Raw genomic sequence first — 19,971 nt, 5'->3', positions numbered from 1 at the left:
CCATCATCTTGTGGGTGAGTTCTAGGATCTTCTGCTCATGTATCAGGGGGTGAGGGGGAGGCTCTGTGATGTGGTGAGGGGTCCTGCTCCACCCTCCTGACTCCTGGAGATGGATGATGGGAGTCACACAGTCCCCCGATGTCTTCTTCACTATTGTGTACTCCTGTGGATGGAGAGAGACACTTAGGGAATAAACCCTTCAGGGGCCATGTGCTCTCCTCTGGTCCTTTCCTCCTGGTACAACGTGCCTACTTAACTTCTCATGGCTCCTACAACATGACTATTGGGCACTGGTCACATGATACATCACTCACCATACTGGGGGCTGATCTTCAGGGTCTCCATCACTTGGAAGGTCTGGAGGCCGTTCTCCAGGACCCTGGACTCTTCCTATCACTTCCTATGATGGATTCTCCTTCCCGATGTCTGACTTGTTACAGAATACAATAAAGAGGAGAGAAATCTAGAAAAGTTTACCTCTCCGCTCAGCAGGGAGATGATCTCCAAGGTGAGGTCTAATATTCTTTTGCTGATCTCCTTCCTGTCCATCCTTGGTGGCCCATTCAGGAGAAGGCTCGTATTGCTGGTTTTCTTCATTCCTCGTCTACAAAAAGGAATACAGGTTAATCAGTGAGTCCCATGTCCCCTATAATGAGGCCGAGAGAAAGTACAACTCATCCCGCAAAACTTAGAACCTCATGAAGCTGCACTGACGGGAAAACCCTGAGCTCCGGTTGTATCTAAGCTCCTGGCAGTGAAAACACATGGAGCAGATTCTCTCATCCAACACCAAATGATGACAACCCCCACTATCCCCACTACTACAGTACTTCCCCCATCATACTAAGCTGAGGAGCGGAGAAGGATTCCTTGTGTGTAATGGAAGAGAATCTCCAGAGGTGACATGTCTGAGCTCTCCACCACACTGTCTCCTCACAGCTCATCTTACCTGCAGGCTGGAGGAATGGCTGATACCAGAGTAAACAAGAGCCCTGACTACCGACCAGGACCTGCCCAGTATCTGCTGCACTGCCAGAGCTGAAGAACCTGGGGTGACATGACTGTCATGTGATCTATGTTGATTTTAAACCCCGCCCACAACACTGATCACATGACAGTGATGTCATCACAGGTCCTTTACCACCTCATCTCCTCTGCTGAGCCCCGCCCCCTGCACAGATCACATGACGGTGACGTCACCCCAGGTCCTTCAGCTCTGGCAGTGCAGCAGATACTGGGCAGGTCCTGGTCGGTAGTCAGGGCTCTTATTCTCTCTGGTATCAGCCATTCCTCCAGCCTGCAGGTAAGATGAGCTGTGAGGAGACAGTGTGGTGGAGAGCTCAGACATGTCACCTCTGGAGATTCTCCTCCATTACACACAAGGAATCCTTCTCCACTCTTCTTGTGGTCCCTGTAATCCATGTGGTGGGGGCTCTGAGAAGCGGGGCCCCTCTAGGCTCAGGAAGTGCGGTTCTGGTGGTGACATCTGGTCTTGTCCCCTGAATGATTTCCTCTCCTCTTCTCATAAAGGCGCCTGCAGTACTAGAAGCCTCCAGTTCTCTCCTCTTCTCCTGAATGACCACCAAGGATGGACAGGAAGGAGATCAGCAGAAGAATATTAGACCTCACCTTGGAGATCATCTCCCTGCTGAGCGGAGAGGTAAACTTTTCTAGATTTCTCTCCTCTTTATTGTATTCTGTAACAAGTCAGACATCGGGAAGGAGAATCCATCATAGGAAGTGATAGGAAGAGTCCAGGGTCCTGGAGAACGGCCTCCAGACCTTCCAAGTGATGGAGAACCTGAAGATCAGCCCACAGTATGGTGGGTGATGTATCATGTGACCGGTGACCAATAGTCATGTTGTAGGAGCCATGAGAAGGTAAGTAGGCATGTTGTACCAGGAGGAAAGGGCCGGAGGAGAGTACATGGCCCCTGAAGGGTTTATTCCCTAAGTGTCTCTCTCCATCCACAGGAGTACACAATAGTGAAGAAGACATCAGGGGACTGTGTGACTCCCATCATCCATCTCCAGGAGTCAGGAGGGCGGAGCAGGACCCCTCTCCCCATCACAGAGCCTCCCCCTCAACCCCTGATACATGAGCAGAAGATCCTAGAACTCACCCACAAGATGATGGAGCTGCTGACTGGAGAGGTGACACTGCTGGGAATGCTGGGAAATTCTCCAGTAACAGCACTGGAGGGGTCTGGGTGATGACGGTGTCATTGTGTTGTCAGGTTCCTCTAAGGTGTCAGGAGGTCACTGTCTATTTCTCCATGGAGGAGTGGGAGTATATAGAAGGACACAAGGACCTGTACAAGGAGGCCATGATGGAGGAGCACCAGCCTCGTATATCACAAGGTAAGAGCCGTCATGTGCAGTGTATACACGTGTGTGCAGTGACATGTAATAGAGGAGCACCAGCCTCTTATATCACAAGGTAAGAGCCGTCATGTGCAGTGTATACACGTGTGTGCAGTGACATGTAATGGAGGAGCACCAGCCTCTTATATCACAGGGTAAGAGCCGTCATGTGCAGTGTATACACGTGTGTGCGGTGACATGTAATGGAGGAGCACCAGCCTCTTATTTCACATGGTAAGACCCGTCATGTGCAGTGTATACACGTGTGTGCAGTGACATGTAATGGAGGAGCATCAGCCTCTTATATCACAAGGTAAGAGCCGCCATGTGCAGTGTATACACATGTGTGCAGTGAAATGTAATGGAGGAGCACCAGCCTCTTATATCACAAGGTAAGAGCCGTCATGTGCAGTGTATACACGTGTGTGCAGTGACATGTAATGGAGGAGCATCGGCCTCTTATATCACAAGGTAAGAGCCGTCATGTGCAGTGTATACACGTGTGTGCAGTGACATGTAATGGAGGAGCACCAGCCTCTTATATCACAAGGTAAGACCCGTCATGTGCAGTGTATACACGTGTGTGCAGTGACATGTAATGGAGGAGCACCAGCCTCTTATATCACAAGGTAAGAGCCGCCATGTGCAGTGTATACACGTGTGTGCAGTGACATGTAATGGAGGAGCACCAGCCTCTTGTATCACAAGGTAAGAGCCGTCATGTGCAGTGTGTACACGTCTGTACAGTGACATGTAATGCAGGAGCACCAGCCTCTTATATCACAAGGTAAGAGCCGTCATGTGCATTGTATACACGTGTGTGCAGTGACATGTAATGGAGGAGCACCAGCCTCTTATATCACAAGGTAAGAGCCGTCATGTGCAGTGTATACACGTGTGTGCAGTGACATGTAATGGAGGAGCACCAGCCTCTTATATCACAAGGTAAGAGCCGCCATGTGCAGTGTATACACGTGTGTGCAGTGACATGTAATGGAGGAGCACCAGCCTCTTATATCACAAGGTAAGAGCCGTCATGTGCAGTGTATACACGTGTGTGCAGTGACATGTAATGGAGGAGCACCAGCCTCGTATATCACAAGGTAAGAGCCGTCATGTGCAGTGTATACACGTGTGTGCAGTGACATGTAATGGAGGAGCACCAGCCTCTTATATCACAGGGTAAGAGCCGTCATGTGCAGTGTGTACACGTGTGTGCAGTGACATGTAATGGAGGAGCACCAGCCTCTTATATCACAAGGTAAGAGCCGTCATGTGCAGTGTATACACGTGTGTGCAGTGACATGTAATGGAGGAGCACCAGCCTCTTATATCACAAGGTAAGAGCCGTCATGTGCAGTGTATACACGTGTGTGCAGTGACATGTAATGGAGGAGCACCAGCCTCTTATATCACAGGGTAAGAGCCGTCATGTGCAGTGTATACACGTGTGTGCAGTGACATGTAATAGAGGAGCACCAGCCTCTTATATCACAAGGTAAGAGCCGTCATGTGCAGTGTATACACGTGTGTGCAGTGACATGTAATGGAGGAGCACCAACCTCTTATATCACAGGGTAAGAGCCGTCATGTGCAGTGTATACACGTGTGTGCAGTGACATGTAATGGAGGAGCACCAGCCTCTTATATCACAGGGTAAGAGCCGTCATGTGCAGTGTATACACGTGTGTGCAGTGACATGTAATGGAGGAGCACCAGCCTCTTATATCACAAGGTAAGAGCCGTCATGTGCAGTGTATACACGTGTGTGCAGTGACATGTAATGGAGGAGCACCAGCCTCTTATATCACAGGGTAAGAGCCGTCATGTGCAGTGTATACACGTGTGTGCAGTGACATGTAATGGAGGAGCACCAACCTCTTATATCACAGGGTAAGAGCCGTCATGTGCAGTGTGTGCAGTGACATGTAATCATGAGCGAATGTTTAGAGATTCAGTTTCTTTCAGGTCACGAAATAAAATAAAAAAAGTTTGGTTAGGGTTTGAATCAATTGGACCAAAGTAGCTTCTATTGCCATGTAAATTAGTATATAACACCCTCTAGTCTCCTTGGAATCCCCCCCCTCCCCCCCCCCCCCCCCCCCAAGCTCTGGAATGCAATGACAGCTAAAGTGAATGATGTCTGAGTGATACTGATACACATAGCTGTGGGTAAACGCACGTTTGATGGCATTAACATACAGTTACAGTTTAACCCATAGAGGACCCGCGCCGTACATGTACGGCGCTGTGATCGGGCGATTGCCGGAGCATTAACCCTTGATGTGCCGCGGTCAGCGCTGACCTCGGCACGTACGAAGTCTGTGCGGGGATCGGAGTTTCCATTGGGTCCCCGCGCTGCTGTGACAGGGACCCGATGGTCGGGAAGGCAGCCCGATGCCGTCCTTCCGTGCCAGCCTGTGAGATCCAGCCCCCTGTATTACAGCGTGTAATACGCTTACAGCCAATGCATCACGATACAGAAGCATTGTAAAGGGGATCAGACCCCCAAAAGCTGAAGTCCCAGAGTATAAAAAAATGTGAAAGTTTCAAGTTAAAAAAAAAAGCGTCCTTTTCCCAAAATAAAGTAAAAATATTTGTAAAAATAGGGAAAAAAAGAAAAGTAGACATATTAGGTATCGCCGCGTCCGTATCGACCGTCTCTATAAAAATATCACTAGACCTAACCCCTCAGGTGGACACAGTAAAAAAATAAAATAACAGTGCCAAAAAAAGCTATTTTTTGTCATCTTACATCACAAAAATTGCAACACCAAGCGATCAAAAAGGCGTATGCCCCCCAAAATAGTACCAATCTAACCGTCACCTCATCCCGCAAAAAATGAGCCCCTACCTAAGGGTACTTTCACACTAGTGTTTTTGTTTTCCGATATTGAGTTCCTACACAGGGGCTCAGTACCGGAAAAAAAATGATCAGTTTTATCCTAATGCATTCTGAATGGAGAGCAATCTGTTCAGGATGCATCAGTTCAGTTCCTCTTACGTTTTTTGGCCAGAGAAAATACCGCAGCATGCTGCTTTTTTCTCTCCTGCCAGAAATCCTAAACACTTGCTGAAATGCCAGATCCGGCATTATTTTCCATTGAAATGCATTAATGCCGGCCCCAAGTGTTCCAGCAAAACGGATCTGGTTTTGTGGTCTGCGCATGCGCAGACCTTTAAACATGAGAAATAAATAAATACTGGATCCGTTTTTCCGGATGACGGTATTGCAATGCATTTGTGAGACGGATCTGCATCCGGATATGTCTCACAAATGCATCCATTTGCGTCTGGATTTCCGGACGGAACTGCCTGCCAGAATCCTCTGCCACAAGATTGAAAGTACCCTAAGACAATTGCAAAAAAAAATTATTATTATTATTATTATTTATTATTAAAGCGCCATTTATTCCATAGCGCTGTACATATGATAAGGCTACTTTCACACTAGCGTTGTTTGAATCCGGCGTTCAATTCCGACACCGGAACTGACCGCCGGATCCGGAAAAACGTGTGAAAACTGATTACATTTGAATCCTGATCAGGCTTTCGATCACAATGGAAAAATGCATTGGAAAAACGGATCCGCCATTTATGGACTTTAACTTTTTTTCCCTATTTTTCGGGTTTAACATGCAAAAGCCGGATCCGTTTTGACTGAACACACGGGGCCGGATCCGGCGTTAATGCAAGTCAATGGGAAAAAAGCCTGATCAGGCGTTCAGTCAAAGTGTTCAGGATTTTTGGCCGGAGGTAAAAATACTGCATGCTACGTTTTTCTGAAAAGCCTGATCAGTCAAAAAGACTGAACAGAAGACATCCTGATGCATCCTGAGGGACGGACTCTCCATTCAGAGTGCATTAGGATAAAACTGATCAGTTCTTTTCCGGATTTGAGCCCCTAGGACGGAACTCAGCGCCGGAAAAGAAAAACGCTAGTGTGAAAGTAGCCTAGACTCCCTGCACTTGTGTGACTCAGACGACTCGATTCAGAGAGCTGCCAGTGTGGTTGCCTTACCCCCTCAGCTCTGGTCGGTGATTGGTTGGTGGGCGGGGAGGGGTGGGTCTGGCAGAAGCAGCTTCCACTCTAAGATCATATTACGCTCCTCCCCGTCCCTCCCTCAGGCTCCTCCCTGCTGCCAGCGTGAGGTGAGCGGCTCTGTCTGCATTGTCTGTGAACACTGCGGTAAGCAGCCCGGACTTGCTGCAGCGGGCTGTGTATTAGAGGAAAACACGGCGCAACCCTAGCCCTGCTACTTGCCCGCAGGGCTAAGCTGCCTGCACAAACTACCTGCCCGGCGCCCGGAACTGCATGTCCCGGGCGTCGGGCGATAGGAATTCCACACCCCTGAACGTCTCAAAAAAATAAAATGGCATTCACAAAATGATCCAAACATGAAGTAGACATATGGGGAATGTAAAGTAATAACTATTTTTGGAGGTATTACTATCTATTATAAAAGTAGAGAAATTGAAATTTGGAAATTTGCAAATTTTAAAATGTTTTGGATACATTTGGTATTTTTTTATAAATAAAAATGAAATATTTTGACTCAAATTTACCATGGTCATGAAGTACAATATGTGACGAGAAAACCATCTCAGAATAACCTGTATTAGTAAAAGCGTTTTAAAGATATCACCACATAAAGTGACACATGTCAGATTTGCAAAAAATGGCCTGGTCCTTAAGGTGAAAAATGGCAGGGTCCTGAAGGGGTTAATAACACACCATGTCCCTTATTATCAAAAGCAGAACTGCAGTTTCTTGGGAAACCCAAGTGTCAAAAATTATGCCTTAATGGGATCAGAATGCCTACCCATATGAGTCCTAGCACACCACCCGGGGCAGAGTCCAGAAAAATTAGATTTACACAAAGGCATGGAAGTGCGCTACATTTGCCGATCTACGACAGTTACATTTAACATAGTGGCAGTACCCTTTCTTGCTTGGCAAGAAGTCCTATACGGACACCACCCAGGACAAAGGCCATAAGGATTACATTTAGGTGAAAGTGCCACAACTAAGTGGTACAGCAGCAACTAAACCAAGAGCAACTTGGCCAGGTGAGAATCCAGTTTGCACACAAGCTAATTGCTGGTCGAAAATATTTTTTTCATGGCCAAACATTCTGTTACGAATGTTACGAGTCGTTTTAGCAGTAGAAAAAGAAGCTGATTTTTTTTTTTTTGGGGGGGGGGGGGGGGATGTTGAACAGTTCTATTTTCCCACAGGATACGGTGATGCCGTTGATCATGTGCCACAATAGAGCCCTGTTACCTATGTTTGTGTTTGAATGCCCATGGCTTATTTTAATCCTCCAGATCTCGCACACGGCTTTGGTTTTGTGTGCTGGCCTTATGGAGAAAAAACACCATATGGGGAGTTGTTTGTACAGAGCTAGACGCAGCTGAGCTGAGATTACGTCTGGCACGTTTTGCACCCTTGCACCCACAGTATCAGCAGTTCCCAAGCTGTCCACAGTAGAAAATGATCTGACCCTGAGAGTTCTTTTGGAGATTTTAGCCGCACATTGCCTCAGCTCTTTATTGCCACTGTGGCCACCACCATTCTCCTCTGATGTCTCCTCCTCCTTACCACCCTGATTTAGCTCCCAGGTCCTGTCCAACACACAATCATCCTCAGATCATCTATCAGACTGCAATATCTCTGGTGGGCTCCTTGCAGTGTGTTTGCCCAGAGTGCCACTGTCGCTACCACTGCCCTTACCACCGCCACCAAGCTTACAGGTGCCATCAACACCACTATGCATGAGGTCCCCCACCTCCCCCTGAACCTCCTCCTCAAGACAGTCCAAACGGTGACTGTTCTCACACACATCATCAACAGGGAGACTTTCTTGACAGAGTGCGTGACAGGGTTTTGTTGCCTCTTGTAGGAGAAATGAGAGTGCCCAACAAGGAGGGGGCAAGAGTATGGCATTGGAAGGCTTCTCTAAGGCTGCAAGGAGGAGCAACAGGAGGAATGCTGTGAACCATGGCTCCAAAACACTGCGTCAGACTCGGACACCCTGCTGTGACTGAGAGGAGAAGTGAGCCATCCAATTTCTTCATCTTTCTCCTCAATCATATTGTCGTGCCTTTTGGAAGCCAGGGAGAACTGTGGCCTACTACTGCTTCTGGTCAGATTGCTGGTGCTCCTACTACCCACGTTCTTGTTCTGGGCGGACAATGCCTGACTCTGGGTCTTTAGTTTGGAACCCTTCCATATTCCAGACATTTGGCCTAATGTACACATTCACACAAAGTATGGAACGGTTTCCAAGTGTGTTCTGGAACTTAAAGACAGAATGTCTGTGAAGGTTCTCATTTATCCAGGTCATGGTATATCTGTAAATAATAAATCAAGGCAACTGGACGTACTGTAGATTTCTTGAAAATGTTTCACTCGTTCTTCCAACGAGCTTTCTCAATTCTGACATACATTAGCGTATGGCTCAGCATAGAAGAGCCAAAACCTCCTGGTCAAGATTCAGCCATGTACTTACATCTAAAACGAACAGGTCACACCTTTGAAGACAGTCAAGTACGTGTTTTGGATAAGGAGGTCGATTGGTACAAACGAGGCATGAAGGAGGCCATCTACATAAAAATGGAGAAGCCAAGCTTGAATAGAGGTGGGGGGGTTAGACATTTATTGTCTGCCACATACAATGCTGTCTTGACACCTTTTTCTGGGAAGTCTTTATCACCTACTGACTCCAATTAGGATAATGGAATCAACACCTTTGACCCAATGCTGGGTATAATTACCAGATGTTGATTCAGTTACATATTTATTCTCAGAATTTTTGTACAGTCACTCAGAATTGAGAAAGCTCGTTGGAAGAACGAGTGAAACGTTTTCAAGAAATCTACAGTACGTCCAGTTGCCTTGATTTATTCTTTACAGATTTAAAGACAGAATGGTGCAATAAAATGTCCTTCCCTTTCCATAAACACACTGAAGACACTGCTACTGACAATTTACTTTGGAAATAATGCAGTATCGGCGCCAGTAGCAGCTTTAGGCCTTAAGTCTGCTGTGCATTCAAATACGCAGACTCGGAAAAAAGCTTTATCTACTGTAAAACACAAGTTGTCAACCTTCTGATAATATTTTTTCCCCCCACACCAACAGATTTCAGACCTACTATTTCAGGTGTTTTCACTCAAAGATTTAAAACGGTATCCTCCATATTGTAAAACACGTTGTACACTTGTATTGAGATTATTCCCCCCACATGTACAATTGAACTGTGCAGGAAAAGGTGATTTCTGTCTACGGTGTAATTTCCATTCAATTTTGTTGTAGAGTTGTTGCGATACCAAATTTTTTATTCAGTTTCGATACCATGAAAAAGTATTGCGATACTCGATACCATTCGATACCACGCAAAAAAAATAAACCAAAAAAGCCACGTGCATTCCGCATTTTTAAAAATGGCGAATCGCGCAGTTTTTATTTATTTTTTTTCTGTTCCGGCATTCACCACCTAGATTTTTTTTATATTTTAATAGTTTGGACTTGTCTGACGTGGCGATATGTAATATGTTTATTATTTATATATTTTATATGTGAAATTGGGAAAAGGGGGTGATTTATACTTCATATTTTGGTGGGGGGGTTTTTTTACACTTTTTATTTAATAACTATTTCCCCCTTAGGGGCTAGAACCTGGGATCTTTCATCCCTTGTCCTCTTCAGCCTGATAGATCTCTATCAGGGTGAATAGGACTTCACACTGTCCCTGCTGCTCTGTGCTTTGTGCACACAGCATCAGGGATGTTACCATGGCAACCAGGGCTTCAGTAGCGTCCTGGCTGCCATGGTAACCGATCGGAGCCCCAGGCTTACACAGCTGGGGATCCGATCAGAAGCTGCCACTGCACCACCAATGAGGGGGAGGGGAGAGGTCCCTGTGGCCACTGCCACCAATGATTTTAATGGGATGGGGGGTTGAGGGGGGGCACACTGCACCACCAATGATAATTACCCCTTTATACAGGAGGCGGGTACTGGCAGATCAGCGGCAGTTAACCCCTTATGTGCCGCACCTGAGGGGTTAACTGCCGCTGATCGCAGCTCCCTGTCAGGGGCAGGGTGCCGGCAATGCGATTCTGCTGCCGGCACCTGCCTCCTGTATTATGTGTTAAAGACTGACTACTTTATATGGGTCCGGACTTTCACTATTAGGCTACACAGAGCGGCGCCCAGCGATGTCTGTCTCAGGCTCTCAGCACTCACCATTAGTCCTGGGCGCCGCTCCGTTCGCCCGCAGTGCCCCATTACTGTCTCCTCTCCTGCTCCACATGCTGCTGATTACTATCGGAGCGATGGGAGGAGACATCAGCTTCACTAGTGGGCGTTCCTTCTCCCTGGCTGTAGCGCTGTCCAATCGCAGCACAGGGAGAAGGAACGCCCACTAGTAAAGCTGATGTCTCCTCCCATTGCTCTGATAGTAATCAGCAGCATGTGGAGCAGGAGAGGAGACAGTAATGGGGCACTGCGGGCGAACGGAGCGGCGCCCAGGACTAATGGTGAGTGCTGAGACATCGCTGGGCGCCGCTCTGTGTGGGAAATGGGAATAGTCCGGGTGGCTCAGTGCGCCCGCCCCTCCTCGGCCCCTCTCTTCTCATTGGTGGCGCAGTGCGCCCGCCCCTCCTCGGCCCCTCTCTTCTCATTGGTGGCGCAGTGCGCCCGCCCCTCCTCGGCCCCTCTCTTCTCATTGGTGGCGCAGTGCGCCCGCCCCTCCTCGGCCCCTCTCTTCTCATTGGTGGCAGCGGCAGCAGCACAGGGGGAGGGAGGAGGAGGACTGCTTCCTTCTCCCCGTGCTGCTGAGAGAACATGAGCGCGCCGATAGCAGCGCGCTCATGTTCAGAGATACTAGGCTGCGCAGAAGCGCAGCCCAGTATCGAAAAAACTGAAATCCCGGTATCGTATTGATACCGGGACAAAAGTATCGATTGGGTATCGAAATTTCGATACCCGCAACAACCCTATTTTGTTGGTACAATTGGCATTATTGCTTTGGACACACTGCACCGCATTAAAGAACAACACATATATGAACTAAAAAAAATTGCTTAACAGCAGATGGTGTTATTGCCATAAATGCTTCTGCTACAATGCAACGCATTTAGCACAGACAAATATGATGCAATGAATACAAAAATATACACTAGTTGCTCAGCAGTCAGCACTGCAGCACAAGGCTAACTGTACTGGAAATAAGAGATTCTTCAGGTTTGGGAAAAACAGCTATCTTTCTGGTCAAATGAGGAGAAAAAAAGAAATGTTCTTGGAGGTGGCTGGTTTTGAGGGTGCCAATAACTACATCTAGAAGGGACTGCCAGTGCCAGGAACACCCGGCCTCATCTCCTCACTCCCTGGCTGACCGATTTCTTTGCTCTTCCCTATTGTACACAATTTTTCTTTCTAGCATTTCCCTTCACTGTCCCTGACACTAGAATAGAAGCTTGATTTTGACTGTACACTGGCTCTAAGATTGTTTTCTGTCAGACATTGCATAGGCCAACCACCCTCATTCACAGCCCAGCTGTTAGGGTTCTGCTAGGGCACCTTCCTGTCTGCTGCCCCAGTGATTGGCTCATCCAGGCTGTCTGTCTGTGAGCCAATCATGGCAAACCCTTTACCCCACTTCCTCTCAGGGTCACATGAGCATCCTTCTTCTTCCTTCCTGCCGCTGCATTTCACTGTAGTCGTCCGAAGCAAGTGTGAAAAGCTTTCGATTCGTCTTGTGGCCAAATTTCTGGGAAGTTCGTAACGAGCCTGGGTCGTTATAAACTGATTCACTCATCTCTAAGCAGCTGTATACAAATCTTTACTTTGTCTTCTTTACTGAATGGGTACGAAAGAATCTCCTTGAAAAAGATCTACCATTATGACTCCAGAATAAAGTAAACCATTTTGATTTGTTCCATGAGTTACAGAAGTTCATACCTAAATTAATGTCTATGTAGATATCGATTATAACGGAAGAGAAACAATAGGAGGTTGCTCACTGCTCACGAACCTCCACTGACCAATATGTTCATCCAGGAGTGAGTCCTTCATCTATTCTAGAATCTACATAGTTGAATGTCAGGGTCACCGGAACAGAAGGCACTAAAGACACTGTGAGATAATGAACAGCTAGAACCTTGCGAATGATCAGAAGGAGGCTTTTAGTATTTTATTAGATCATAAATTTTCATGCAAAATCTAGAGGGATCCTTTTACCAGTATGTAGAAAAGATTCGAGGCTCTTATCAAAGACTCATACTCTAATAACATTCTGAAAAAGTTTTTCTTGTACCATGTCCTGCCAGACCAGACCATATTGTTATCATTAACCCAAAATTCCTGGATGTGGAAAATCCCTCTGGAGGTCCTGTTATAGCTAATACAATGTCTGCCACTAGTAACCTGTCTCACTATTGGGACTTGTTCCTACAGAAATATGTTATTAGTTTACCTACGGTAGTTACTAACACTAGACACTCGATAGGGGAACTCCTCAGCATGTGTTCGAAGGAATAATATTCACTATAAAGGTTACTTTAGTCTCATTAACCTTTATTCCTTTTTTTTTTTTTTTTTGGAGGGGGGATGAAGAAAACCAGCAATACTGCTCTTCTCCTGAAAGAGCCACCAAGGATGGACAGGAAGGAAATCAGCAGAAGAATATTAGACCTCACCTTGGAGATCATCTCCCTGCTGAGCGGAGAGGTAAACTTTTCTAGATTTCTTTCCTCTTTATTGTATTCTGTAACAAGTCAGACATCGGGAAGGAGAATCCATCATAGGAAGTGATAGGAAGCGTCCAGGGTCCTGGAGAACGGCCTCCAGACCTTCCAAGTGACGGAGAACCTGAAGATCAGCCCCCAGTATGGTGAGTGATGTATCATGACCGGTGAACAATAGTCATGTTGTAGGAGCCATGAGAAGGTAAGTAGGCACGTTGTACCTGGGAGGAAAGGGCCGGAGGAGAGCACATGGCCCCTGAGGGGTTTATTCCCAAAGTGTCTCTCTCCATCCACAGGAGTACACAATAGTGAAGAAGACATCGGGGGACTGTGTGACTCCCATCATCCATCTCCAGGAGTCAGGAAGGCGGAGCAGGGCCCCTCACCCCATCACAGAGCCTTCCCCTCACCTCCTGATACATGAGCAGAAGATCCTAGAACTCACCCACAAGATAATGGAGCTGCTGACTGGAGAGGTGACACTGCTGGGAAATTCTCCAGTAACAGCACTGGAGGGGTCTGGGTGATGACGGTGTCATTGTGTTGTCAGGTTCCTGTAAGGTGTCAGGATGTCACTGTCTATTTCTCCATGGAGGAGTGGGAGTATATAGAAGGACACAAGGATCTGTACAAGGAGGCCATGATGGAGGAGCACCAGCCTCTTATATCACAAGGTAAGACCCGTCATGTGCAGTGTATACACGTGTGTGCAGTGACATGTAATGGAGGAGCACCAGCCTCTTATATCACAGGGTAAGAGCCGTCATGTGCAGTGTATACACGTGTGTGCAGTGACATGTAATGGAGGAGCACCAGTCTCTTATATCACAAGGTAAGACCCGTCATGTGCAGTGTATACACGTGTGTGCAGTGACATGTAATGGAGGAGCACCAGCCTCTTATATCACAGGGTAAGAGCCGTCATGTGCAGTGTATACACGTGTGTGCAGTGACATGTAATGGAGGAGCACCAGCCTCTTATATCACAAGGTAAGAGCCGTCATGTGCAGTGTATACACATGTGTGCAGTGACATGTAATGGAGGAGCACCAGCCTGCCGTCATCTGCAGTGTATACACGTGTGTGCAGTGACATGTAATGGAGGAGCAGCAGCCTCTTATATCACAAGGTAAGAGCCGTCATGTGCAGTGTATACACGTGTGTGCAGTGACATGTAATGGAGGAGCCCCAGCCTCTTATATCACAGGGTAAGAGCCGTCATGTGCAGTGTATACACGTGTGTGCAGTGACATGTAATGGAGGAGCACCAGCCTCTTATATCACAAGGTAAGAGCCGTCATGTGCAGTGTATACACGTGTGTGCAGTGACATGTAATGGAGGAGCACCAGCCTCTTATATCACAGGGTAAGAGCCGTCATGTGCAGTGTATACATGTGTGTGCAGTGACATGTAATGGAGGAGCACCAGCCTCTTATATCACAGGGTAAGAGCCGTCATGTGCAGTGTATACACGTGTGTGCAGTGACATGTAATGGAGGACACCCTGACACCTTCCTCTTTCGTAGGGTGCTGAAGGGCACGCTTAAAATAAAATCACCCTTCACAAAATTAAAGAGGCTGTCTTGTAATTAATAAACAGAAACTGGCAGCACCATGCGAAAAAAAAAAAACATTAGGACTGCCCCTTTACCTTAGACACCTTCTTCAGAGTCCTGGTAACAGAAAGTGGTGAGCACACATGTCTACACTTCACTATACAGGACAGGAGAAGTGGTACTGTGCAGTGTCCGTATATACAGAATAGGAGCAGATACTGAGAATTACACCCAGTATACAGGACAGGAGAAGTGATACTGTGCAGTGTCCGTATATACAGAATAAGAGCAGATACTGAGGATTACACCCGGTATACAGGACAGGAGAAGTGGTACTGTGCAGTGTGTATATATATACAGAATAAGAGCAGATACTGAGGATTACACCCAGTATACAGGACAGGAGAAGTGGTACTGTGCAGTGTCGGTATATACAGAATAAGAGCAGATGCTGAGAATTACCACCAGTATACATAGTGGTACTGTGTAGTGTCCATATATACAGTGTGGTGATGTGAACGCTAAAGTGTATAAGGATGCCGGAAGAGTCTCACCAGGTTCCTCAATTGGGTGAGATAAGTAAAGTTCCAGAGTGGTGCTGGCTTCAGCAAGACATAGTTGCTGGAGCTATTTTGTTTAGTATTTTAGGGCTGGATTTTACTTGGATAGGGAGCTAGGTTGGTAGTGGGATCCCCCAATCCACCCCTCCCATTCCAGGGCAGGTTTTCCCTAGCATGAGGGATCCCCAGGTGTAATCATCTGGAATCATTACTAGGGGGTAAAAGCCCATCCCAGACTGTCAGTCGGGGGCGTGGTTGCAAACAGAGGCCGGGTGAAGCTCTGGATGTGTGGTTTCAGCCGGGCTTGGCTGAGAGACCACGAGGCTGGGAGAAGGCCTGGAGTTGGGGAACAAAGTGACGCCTGGGAAGTGGATCGCAGGGCCATAGTCATGCAGACTACTGAGCCTCAATCCCCCACAAGAGACATTGAGCTTGTTACAGCCAGGAGGCTGTTGGACTGACTGGCTGGGAAAGCCACATCTGGCTCCGTGTATGAACTATGTCTTATAGGTGAGTCAGGGATACTTTGTTAATGTTTAGTTAGAGCCTAGACGGGCTGTTCATTTGTATTGTTTTGTGTGCGCTGGTGTTAAAATAAATGTACTGTTTGGACATTCCACACGGTTGTCAGCGAGAATATTGCGATTGAGACCCTGGAGATAGAGCTAATCCCTCACAATTGGTGGAGGATGCCGGCAAGCATCCGTGCTGAAATGTAAAAGGCAACGTGGATGCTGGAGGCAATGACAACTCAGGAGCCTGTTAGTTTGTTGGAGCAGGTGCTGCTCGTATAACCTGGACTTCCCCCCCGTTGTGTGGTGGAATTTAAAGTGCCAGGAACCCTAAGGTACAGTGACCGACTGTTGTGTGGTTTTGTGCTCTCTGGCTAAGTGAACTGTGTTGCTGTGAGACTGACTCTGGCAAGGGGTCTTGGGGGAAATTTTTGGGTCAAGATGACATCTTATGTGAATTGTGCTCCAGTTTGGCGGAAAACAAGGGCCACGGAGGACATAATGAAGCAGCTGGAGCAGAGAACTAATCATTTGCTGAAGAGAGGGTCCTCAACACGGTCTGGACACTCTGTAAAATTCCAAGAGGGCGGTGGCGAATATAGTGTCTGAGGAAAAGCGAATATATGCCGTTTCCAAGGGCAACCGTTGGGAAGGAAAAGAGGGAAAGAGCGGTTAGGCTCTCAGGAGTTCGAGTGGTCCCTGCAATTTTTATACAGAATCCTAGAGATGATGTCCTGAGGTGCCATAAGGCCGTTGCTGGGAGCATCCCAGCACGACAGCATGCAGGTGTCCCACGTCAGAGAGAGTGCTGCTGGAGATGCCATCGGTTCGGAAAGTGTGCACCTGATTGTCCTATGGTCAGGAGATATACGTCCAGGAGAAGGATGATGACCTCAGATGGGATGGTTCTGGAGACCCCTCACCTCCTGAGCCTGAAGAACCAGTGACACCAATGGGTAAGACTGTTCCGATTATTGATTGTGTACCTGGGGAGGATATGCGGGACATTCGTGCGGATAGGAAGGACTATCCGGTGGCTCTCATTGAGTGTGAGACACCAGTGTGAAGTGGGACTTGGGGTTGCCGATACACTCATGCCGGATAGGAATTGCGGTGCTTTCCGCTCGCTTTGGGAGTTGTCAGGAAATGGAGACACTTCTGCAGTCAGTGAAGCAACTCCTGCAGAATTTGTACCTGTCCCTTTAAGGGAAGATGTCAAGTTAAAGGGGTTCTGCAGTTTGTTTAAACTGATGATCTATACTCTGGATAGATCATCAGCATCTGATTGGTGGGGGTCCGACACCCTGGACCCCCGACGATCAGCTGTTTGAGAAGGCAGCGGCGCTCCAGGAGCCCCGCGGCCTTCTCGCTGTTTACCGCTGGCCCAGTGATGTCACAACTAGTATCAACTTGCATGGGTGCGGCTAAGCTCTGTTCACTTGAATGGAGCTTAGCCCCACCCAGGCAAGTTGATACTAGTCGTGACGTCACTGGCCCAGCGGACCCCCGCCGATCAGATGCCGATGATCTATCTAGAGGATAGATCGTCAGTTTAAACAAACTGCAGAACCCCTTTAAATGCATTTCCGGATGAAGGTGTGAAGTTACAGTGATGAACAGAAGTATTTGAACACCCTGCGATTTTGCAAGTTCTACCACTTAGAAATCATAGAGGGGTCTGAAATTCACATTGTAGGTGCATTCCCACTCTGAGACAGAATAAAAAATAAAAAAAAATTCAGGAAGTCACATTGTATGATTTTTAAAGAATTTATTTGTCTTGCACTGCTGAACAGAAGTATTTGAACACCTGAGAAACAGCAAGAATTCTGGCTCTCAAAGACCTGTTACTGTGCTTTTAAAAAGCCCACCTCTACTTCAGTCATTAATCTAACTTAGTAGCACCTGTCTGAGCTCTTTAAAGACACCTGTCCACCCCACAGTCAGTCAGACGCCAACTACTACCATGGGCAAGACCAAAGAGCTGTCAAAAGACACCAGAGACAAAATTGTGGACCTCCACAAGGCTGGAAAGGGCTACGGGGCAATTGCCAAGCAGCTTAGTGAAAATAGATCAACTGTTCAAGCAATTGTTAGAAAATGGAAGAGGCTAAAGACGACTGTCAGTCTCCCTCGGACTGGGGCTCCATGCAAGATCTCACCTCATGGGGTATCACTGATGATGAGAAAGGTGAGGAATCAGCCTAGAACTACAAGGGAGGAGCTGGTCAATGACATGAAGAGAGCTGGGACCACAGTTTCATAGGTCCCTGTCGGTAGAACACTACGCCGTCATGGTTTCAAATCCTGCATTTCACAGAAGGTTCCCCTGCTCAAGTCATCCCATGTCTAGGCCCATCAGAAGTTTGCCAATGACCATCTGGATGATCCAGAGGAGTTTTGGTAGAAAGTCATGTGGTCAGATAAGACCAAAGTAGAACTTTTTGGTCTAAACTTCACTCGTCGAGTTTGGAGGAAAAAGAAGGATGAGTTGCATACCAAGAACATCATCCTTACAGTGAAACATGGGGGTGGTAACATCATGCTTTCTGGGTGCTTTTCTGCAAAGGGGACAGGATGACTGCACTGTATTAAGAAGAGGATAAATGGGGCCATTTATTGTGAGATTTTGAGCAACAACCTCCTTCTCTCAGTCAGAGCATTGAAGATGTGTCGTGGCTGGGTCTTCCAACATGACAAGGACCCGAAGCACACAGCCAGGATAGCCAAGGAGCAGCTCCGTAAGAAGCATATCAAGGTTCTGGAGTGGCCTAGCCAGTCTCCGGACCTAAATCCAATAGAACATCTTTGGAGGGAGCTGAAACTCCGTGTTGCTCAGCGACAGCCCCGAAACCTGACAGATCTAGAGATCTGTGTGGAGGAGTGGGCCAAAATCCCTGTTGCAGTGTGTGCAAACCTGGTCAAGAACTACAGGAAACGTTTAACACTGATTTTCTCCAGACCTTGCTGAACCTGTTGATGGGGCTGATGTGGATGCATAGGCCAAAAGACTCATGGCAGTGGGTAGCCAGGACCTGGTCCTGAAAGACGTCCCCTCCGCCTACAAGGCTTTCCAAATAGACTACAAGGCCATCCAAATAGCCAGCAGCCTGCTGGGGAAGAATTACGAGGAGATGGATGACCAGTATGTAGATCCTGTATCCTACTATGGAATGGCTCTCATGAATCCTACACAAAGGGAGAGCAATGTCTCAGCTGACCCTCTGGAGGGAATACCAGAAGACGAGAAGTCTGTTAAAGACAGCCCTAAAATAAATTACGGGTTCCCCGTACCTCCAACCTTGATAAGAAAAAAAAGGAGGAGTTAAGAGGGCCAGTATAAAATACCCTGTCCAAGAAGGATGAGAAGGCTCACAAAGTGAGTGGAGACTCCAAAGAGACAACTGCTGAAAGAGCTAAGGCCGATGACTTGGAGTGGGACAAATCCTCAGATGTTACAGAGATCAAAGAAATCTGCCGAAGTGGAACGTCTCTGAGGAAGCAGAGGACTCTGAAACTGCCGCCAAAACTGAGGAAACCACTGCTGAAGTAAAGGATGAATTTGAAAGTGGAACTTATGGTCGTTGCAGAGCTAGCAAGTCTAGAAGCAGAAATGCTGGAAAAACTAGAAAAAAGGAATGGTGACAAAATGGAGGTTCCTGGAAGGGCATGGGCGAGAGCCAAAGAAACAAAGAGAGCAAGACCGGAGAGTAAAACAAAAGTATCGGGCCATTAGATGGGCACTCGAGTCCCTTAGATATTTTCTACTAGGTAAAAAGCCAGTATTAATGACAAACCAAACTCTGCAGGGCAGAATAAGGGTAAAAAAGTGATACTGACCACATATTCCAGGGGGAACATTGAGCCAGAAGGTTGTAGGATAAGGCGGATGCCCTGTCGCGAGCATCCGGTGGGTGCAAGTGTTCACCCCCACAGGTTTGAACAAAAGGGGGGGGGTGTATGTGGTGATGTGAATGCTAAAGTGTATAAGGATCCCGGAAGAGGAGTATATCTCACCCAGGTTCCTCAATTGGATGAGATAAGTAAAGTTCCAGAGTGTTATGCTAATTAAATCAGCCTGTGAGGCAGAAGAGGCTAAGGGAGTGCACAACCCTGTTTGGGATGTGCTGACCCCCCTTTTTGTGTTTGTAGTATTATATATAGGAGTAGTGTCTGACTCCTATAAACAGGGTTGAGCACTCCCTTAGCCTCTTCTGCTTCCCAGG

General features: G+C 47.3%; 2 protein-coding genes and 1 long non-coding RNA gene across 3 annotated transcripts in view; 2 read left to right on the top strand and 1 right to left on the bottom strand.

Moving 5' to 3' along the window:
• Nucleotides 1–19,971, top strand: part of LOC122925098 (oocyte zinc finger protein XlCOF6-like) — an 818,943-nt gene that overhangs the window by 549,492 nt on the left and 249,480 nt on the right. The window lies entirely within an intron of this gene.
• The window catches only part of LOC122925109 (zinc finger protein OZF-like), a 161,704-nt gene that overhangs the window by 5,930 nt on the left and 135,803 nt on the right, over nt 1–19,971 (bottom strand). The gene's annotated exons all lie outside the window — the stretch shown is intronic.
• On the top strand, nt 2,301–13,456 carry LOC122925164. The gene is made up of 3 exons (XR_006387546.1): nt 2,301–2,361; nt 12,975–13,099; nt 13,413–13,456. It is a non-coding gene; the product is annotated as an uncharacterized LOC122925164 (long non-coding RNA).

The sequence above is a fragment of the Bufo gargarizans genome, chromosome 1 (genome assembly GCF_014858855.1).
Source record: "Bufo gargarizans isolate SCDJY-AF-19 chromosome 1, ASM1485885v1, whole genome shotgun sequence".
In the NCBI taxonomy this organism is placed as follows: domain Eukaryota; kingdom Metazoa; phylum Chordata; class Amphibia; order Anura; family Bufonidae; genus Bufo; species Bufo gargarizans.
Note: the sequence above shows the minus strand (reverse complement) of the source record. Positions and strands in the feature narration are given on the sequence as shown.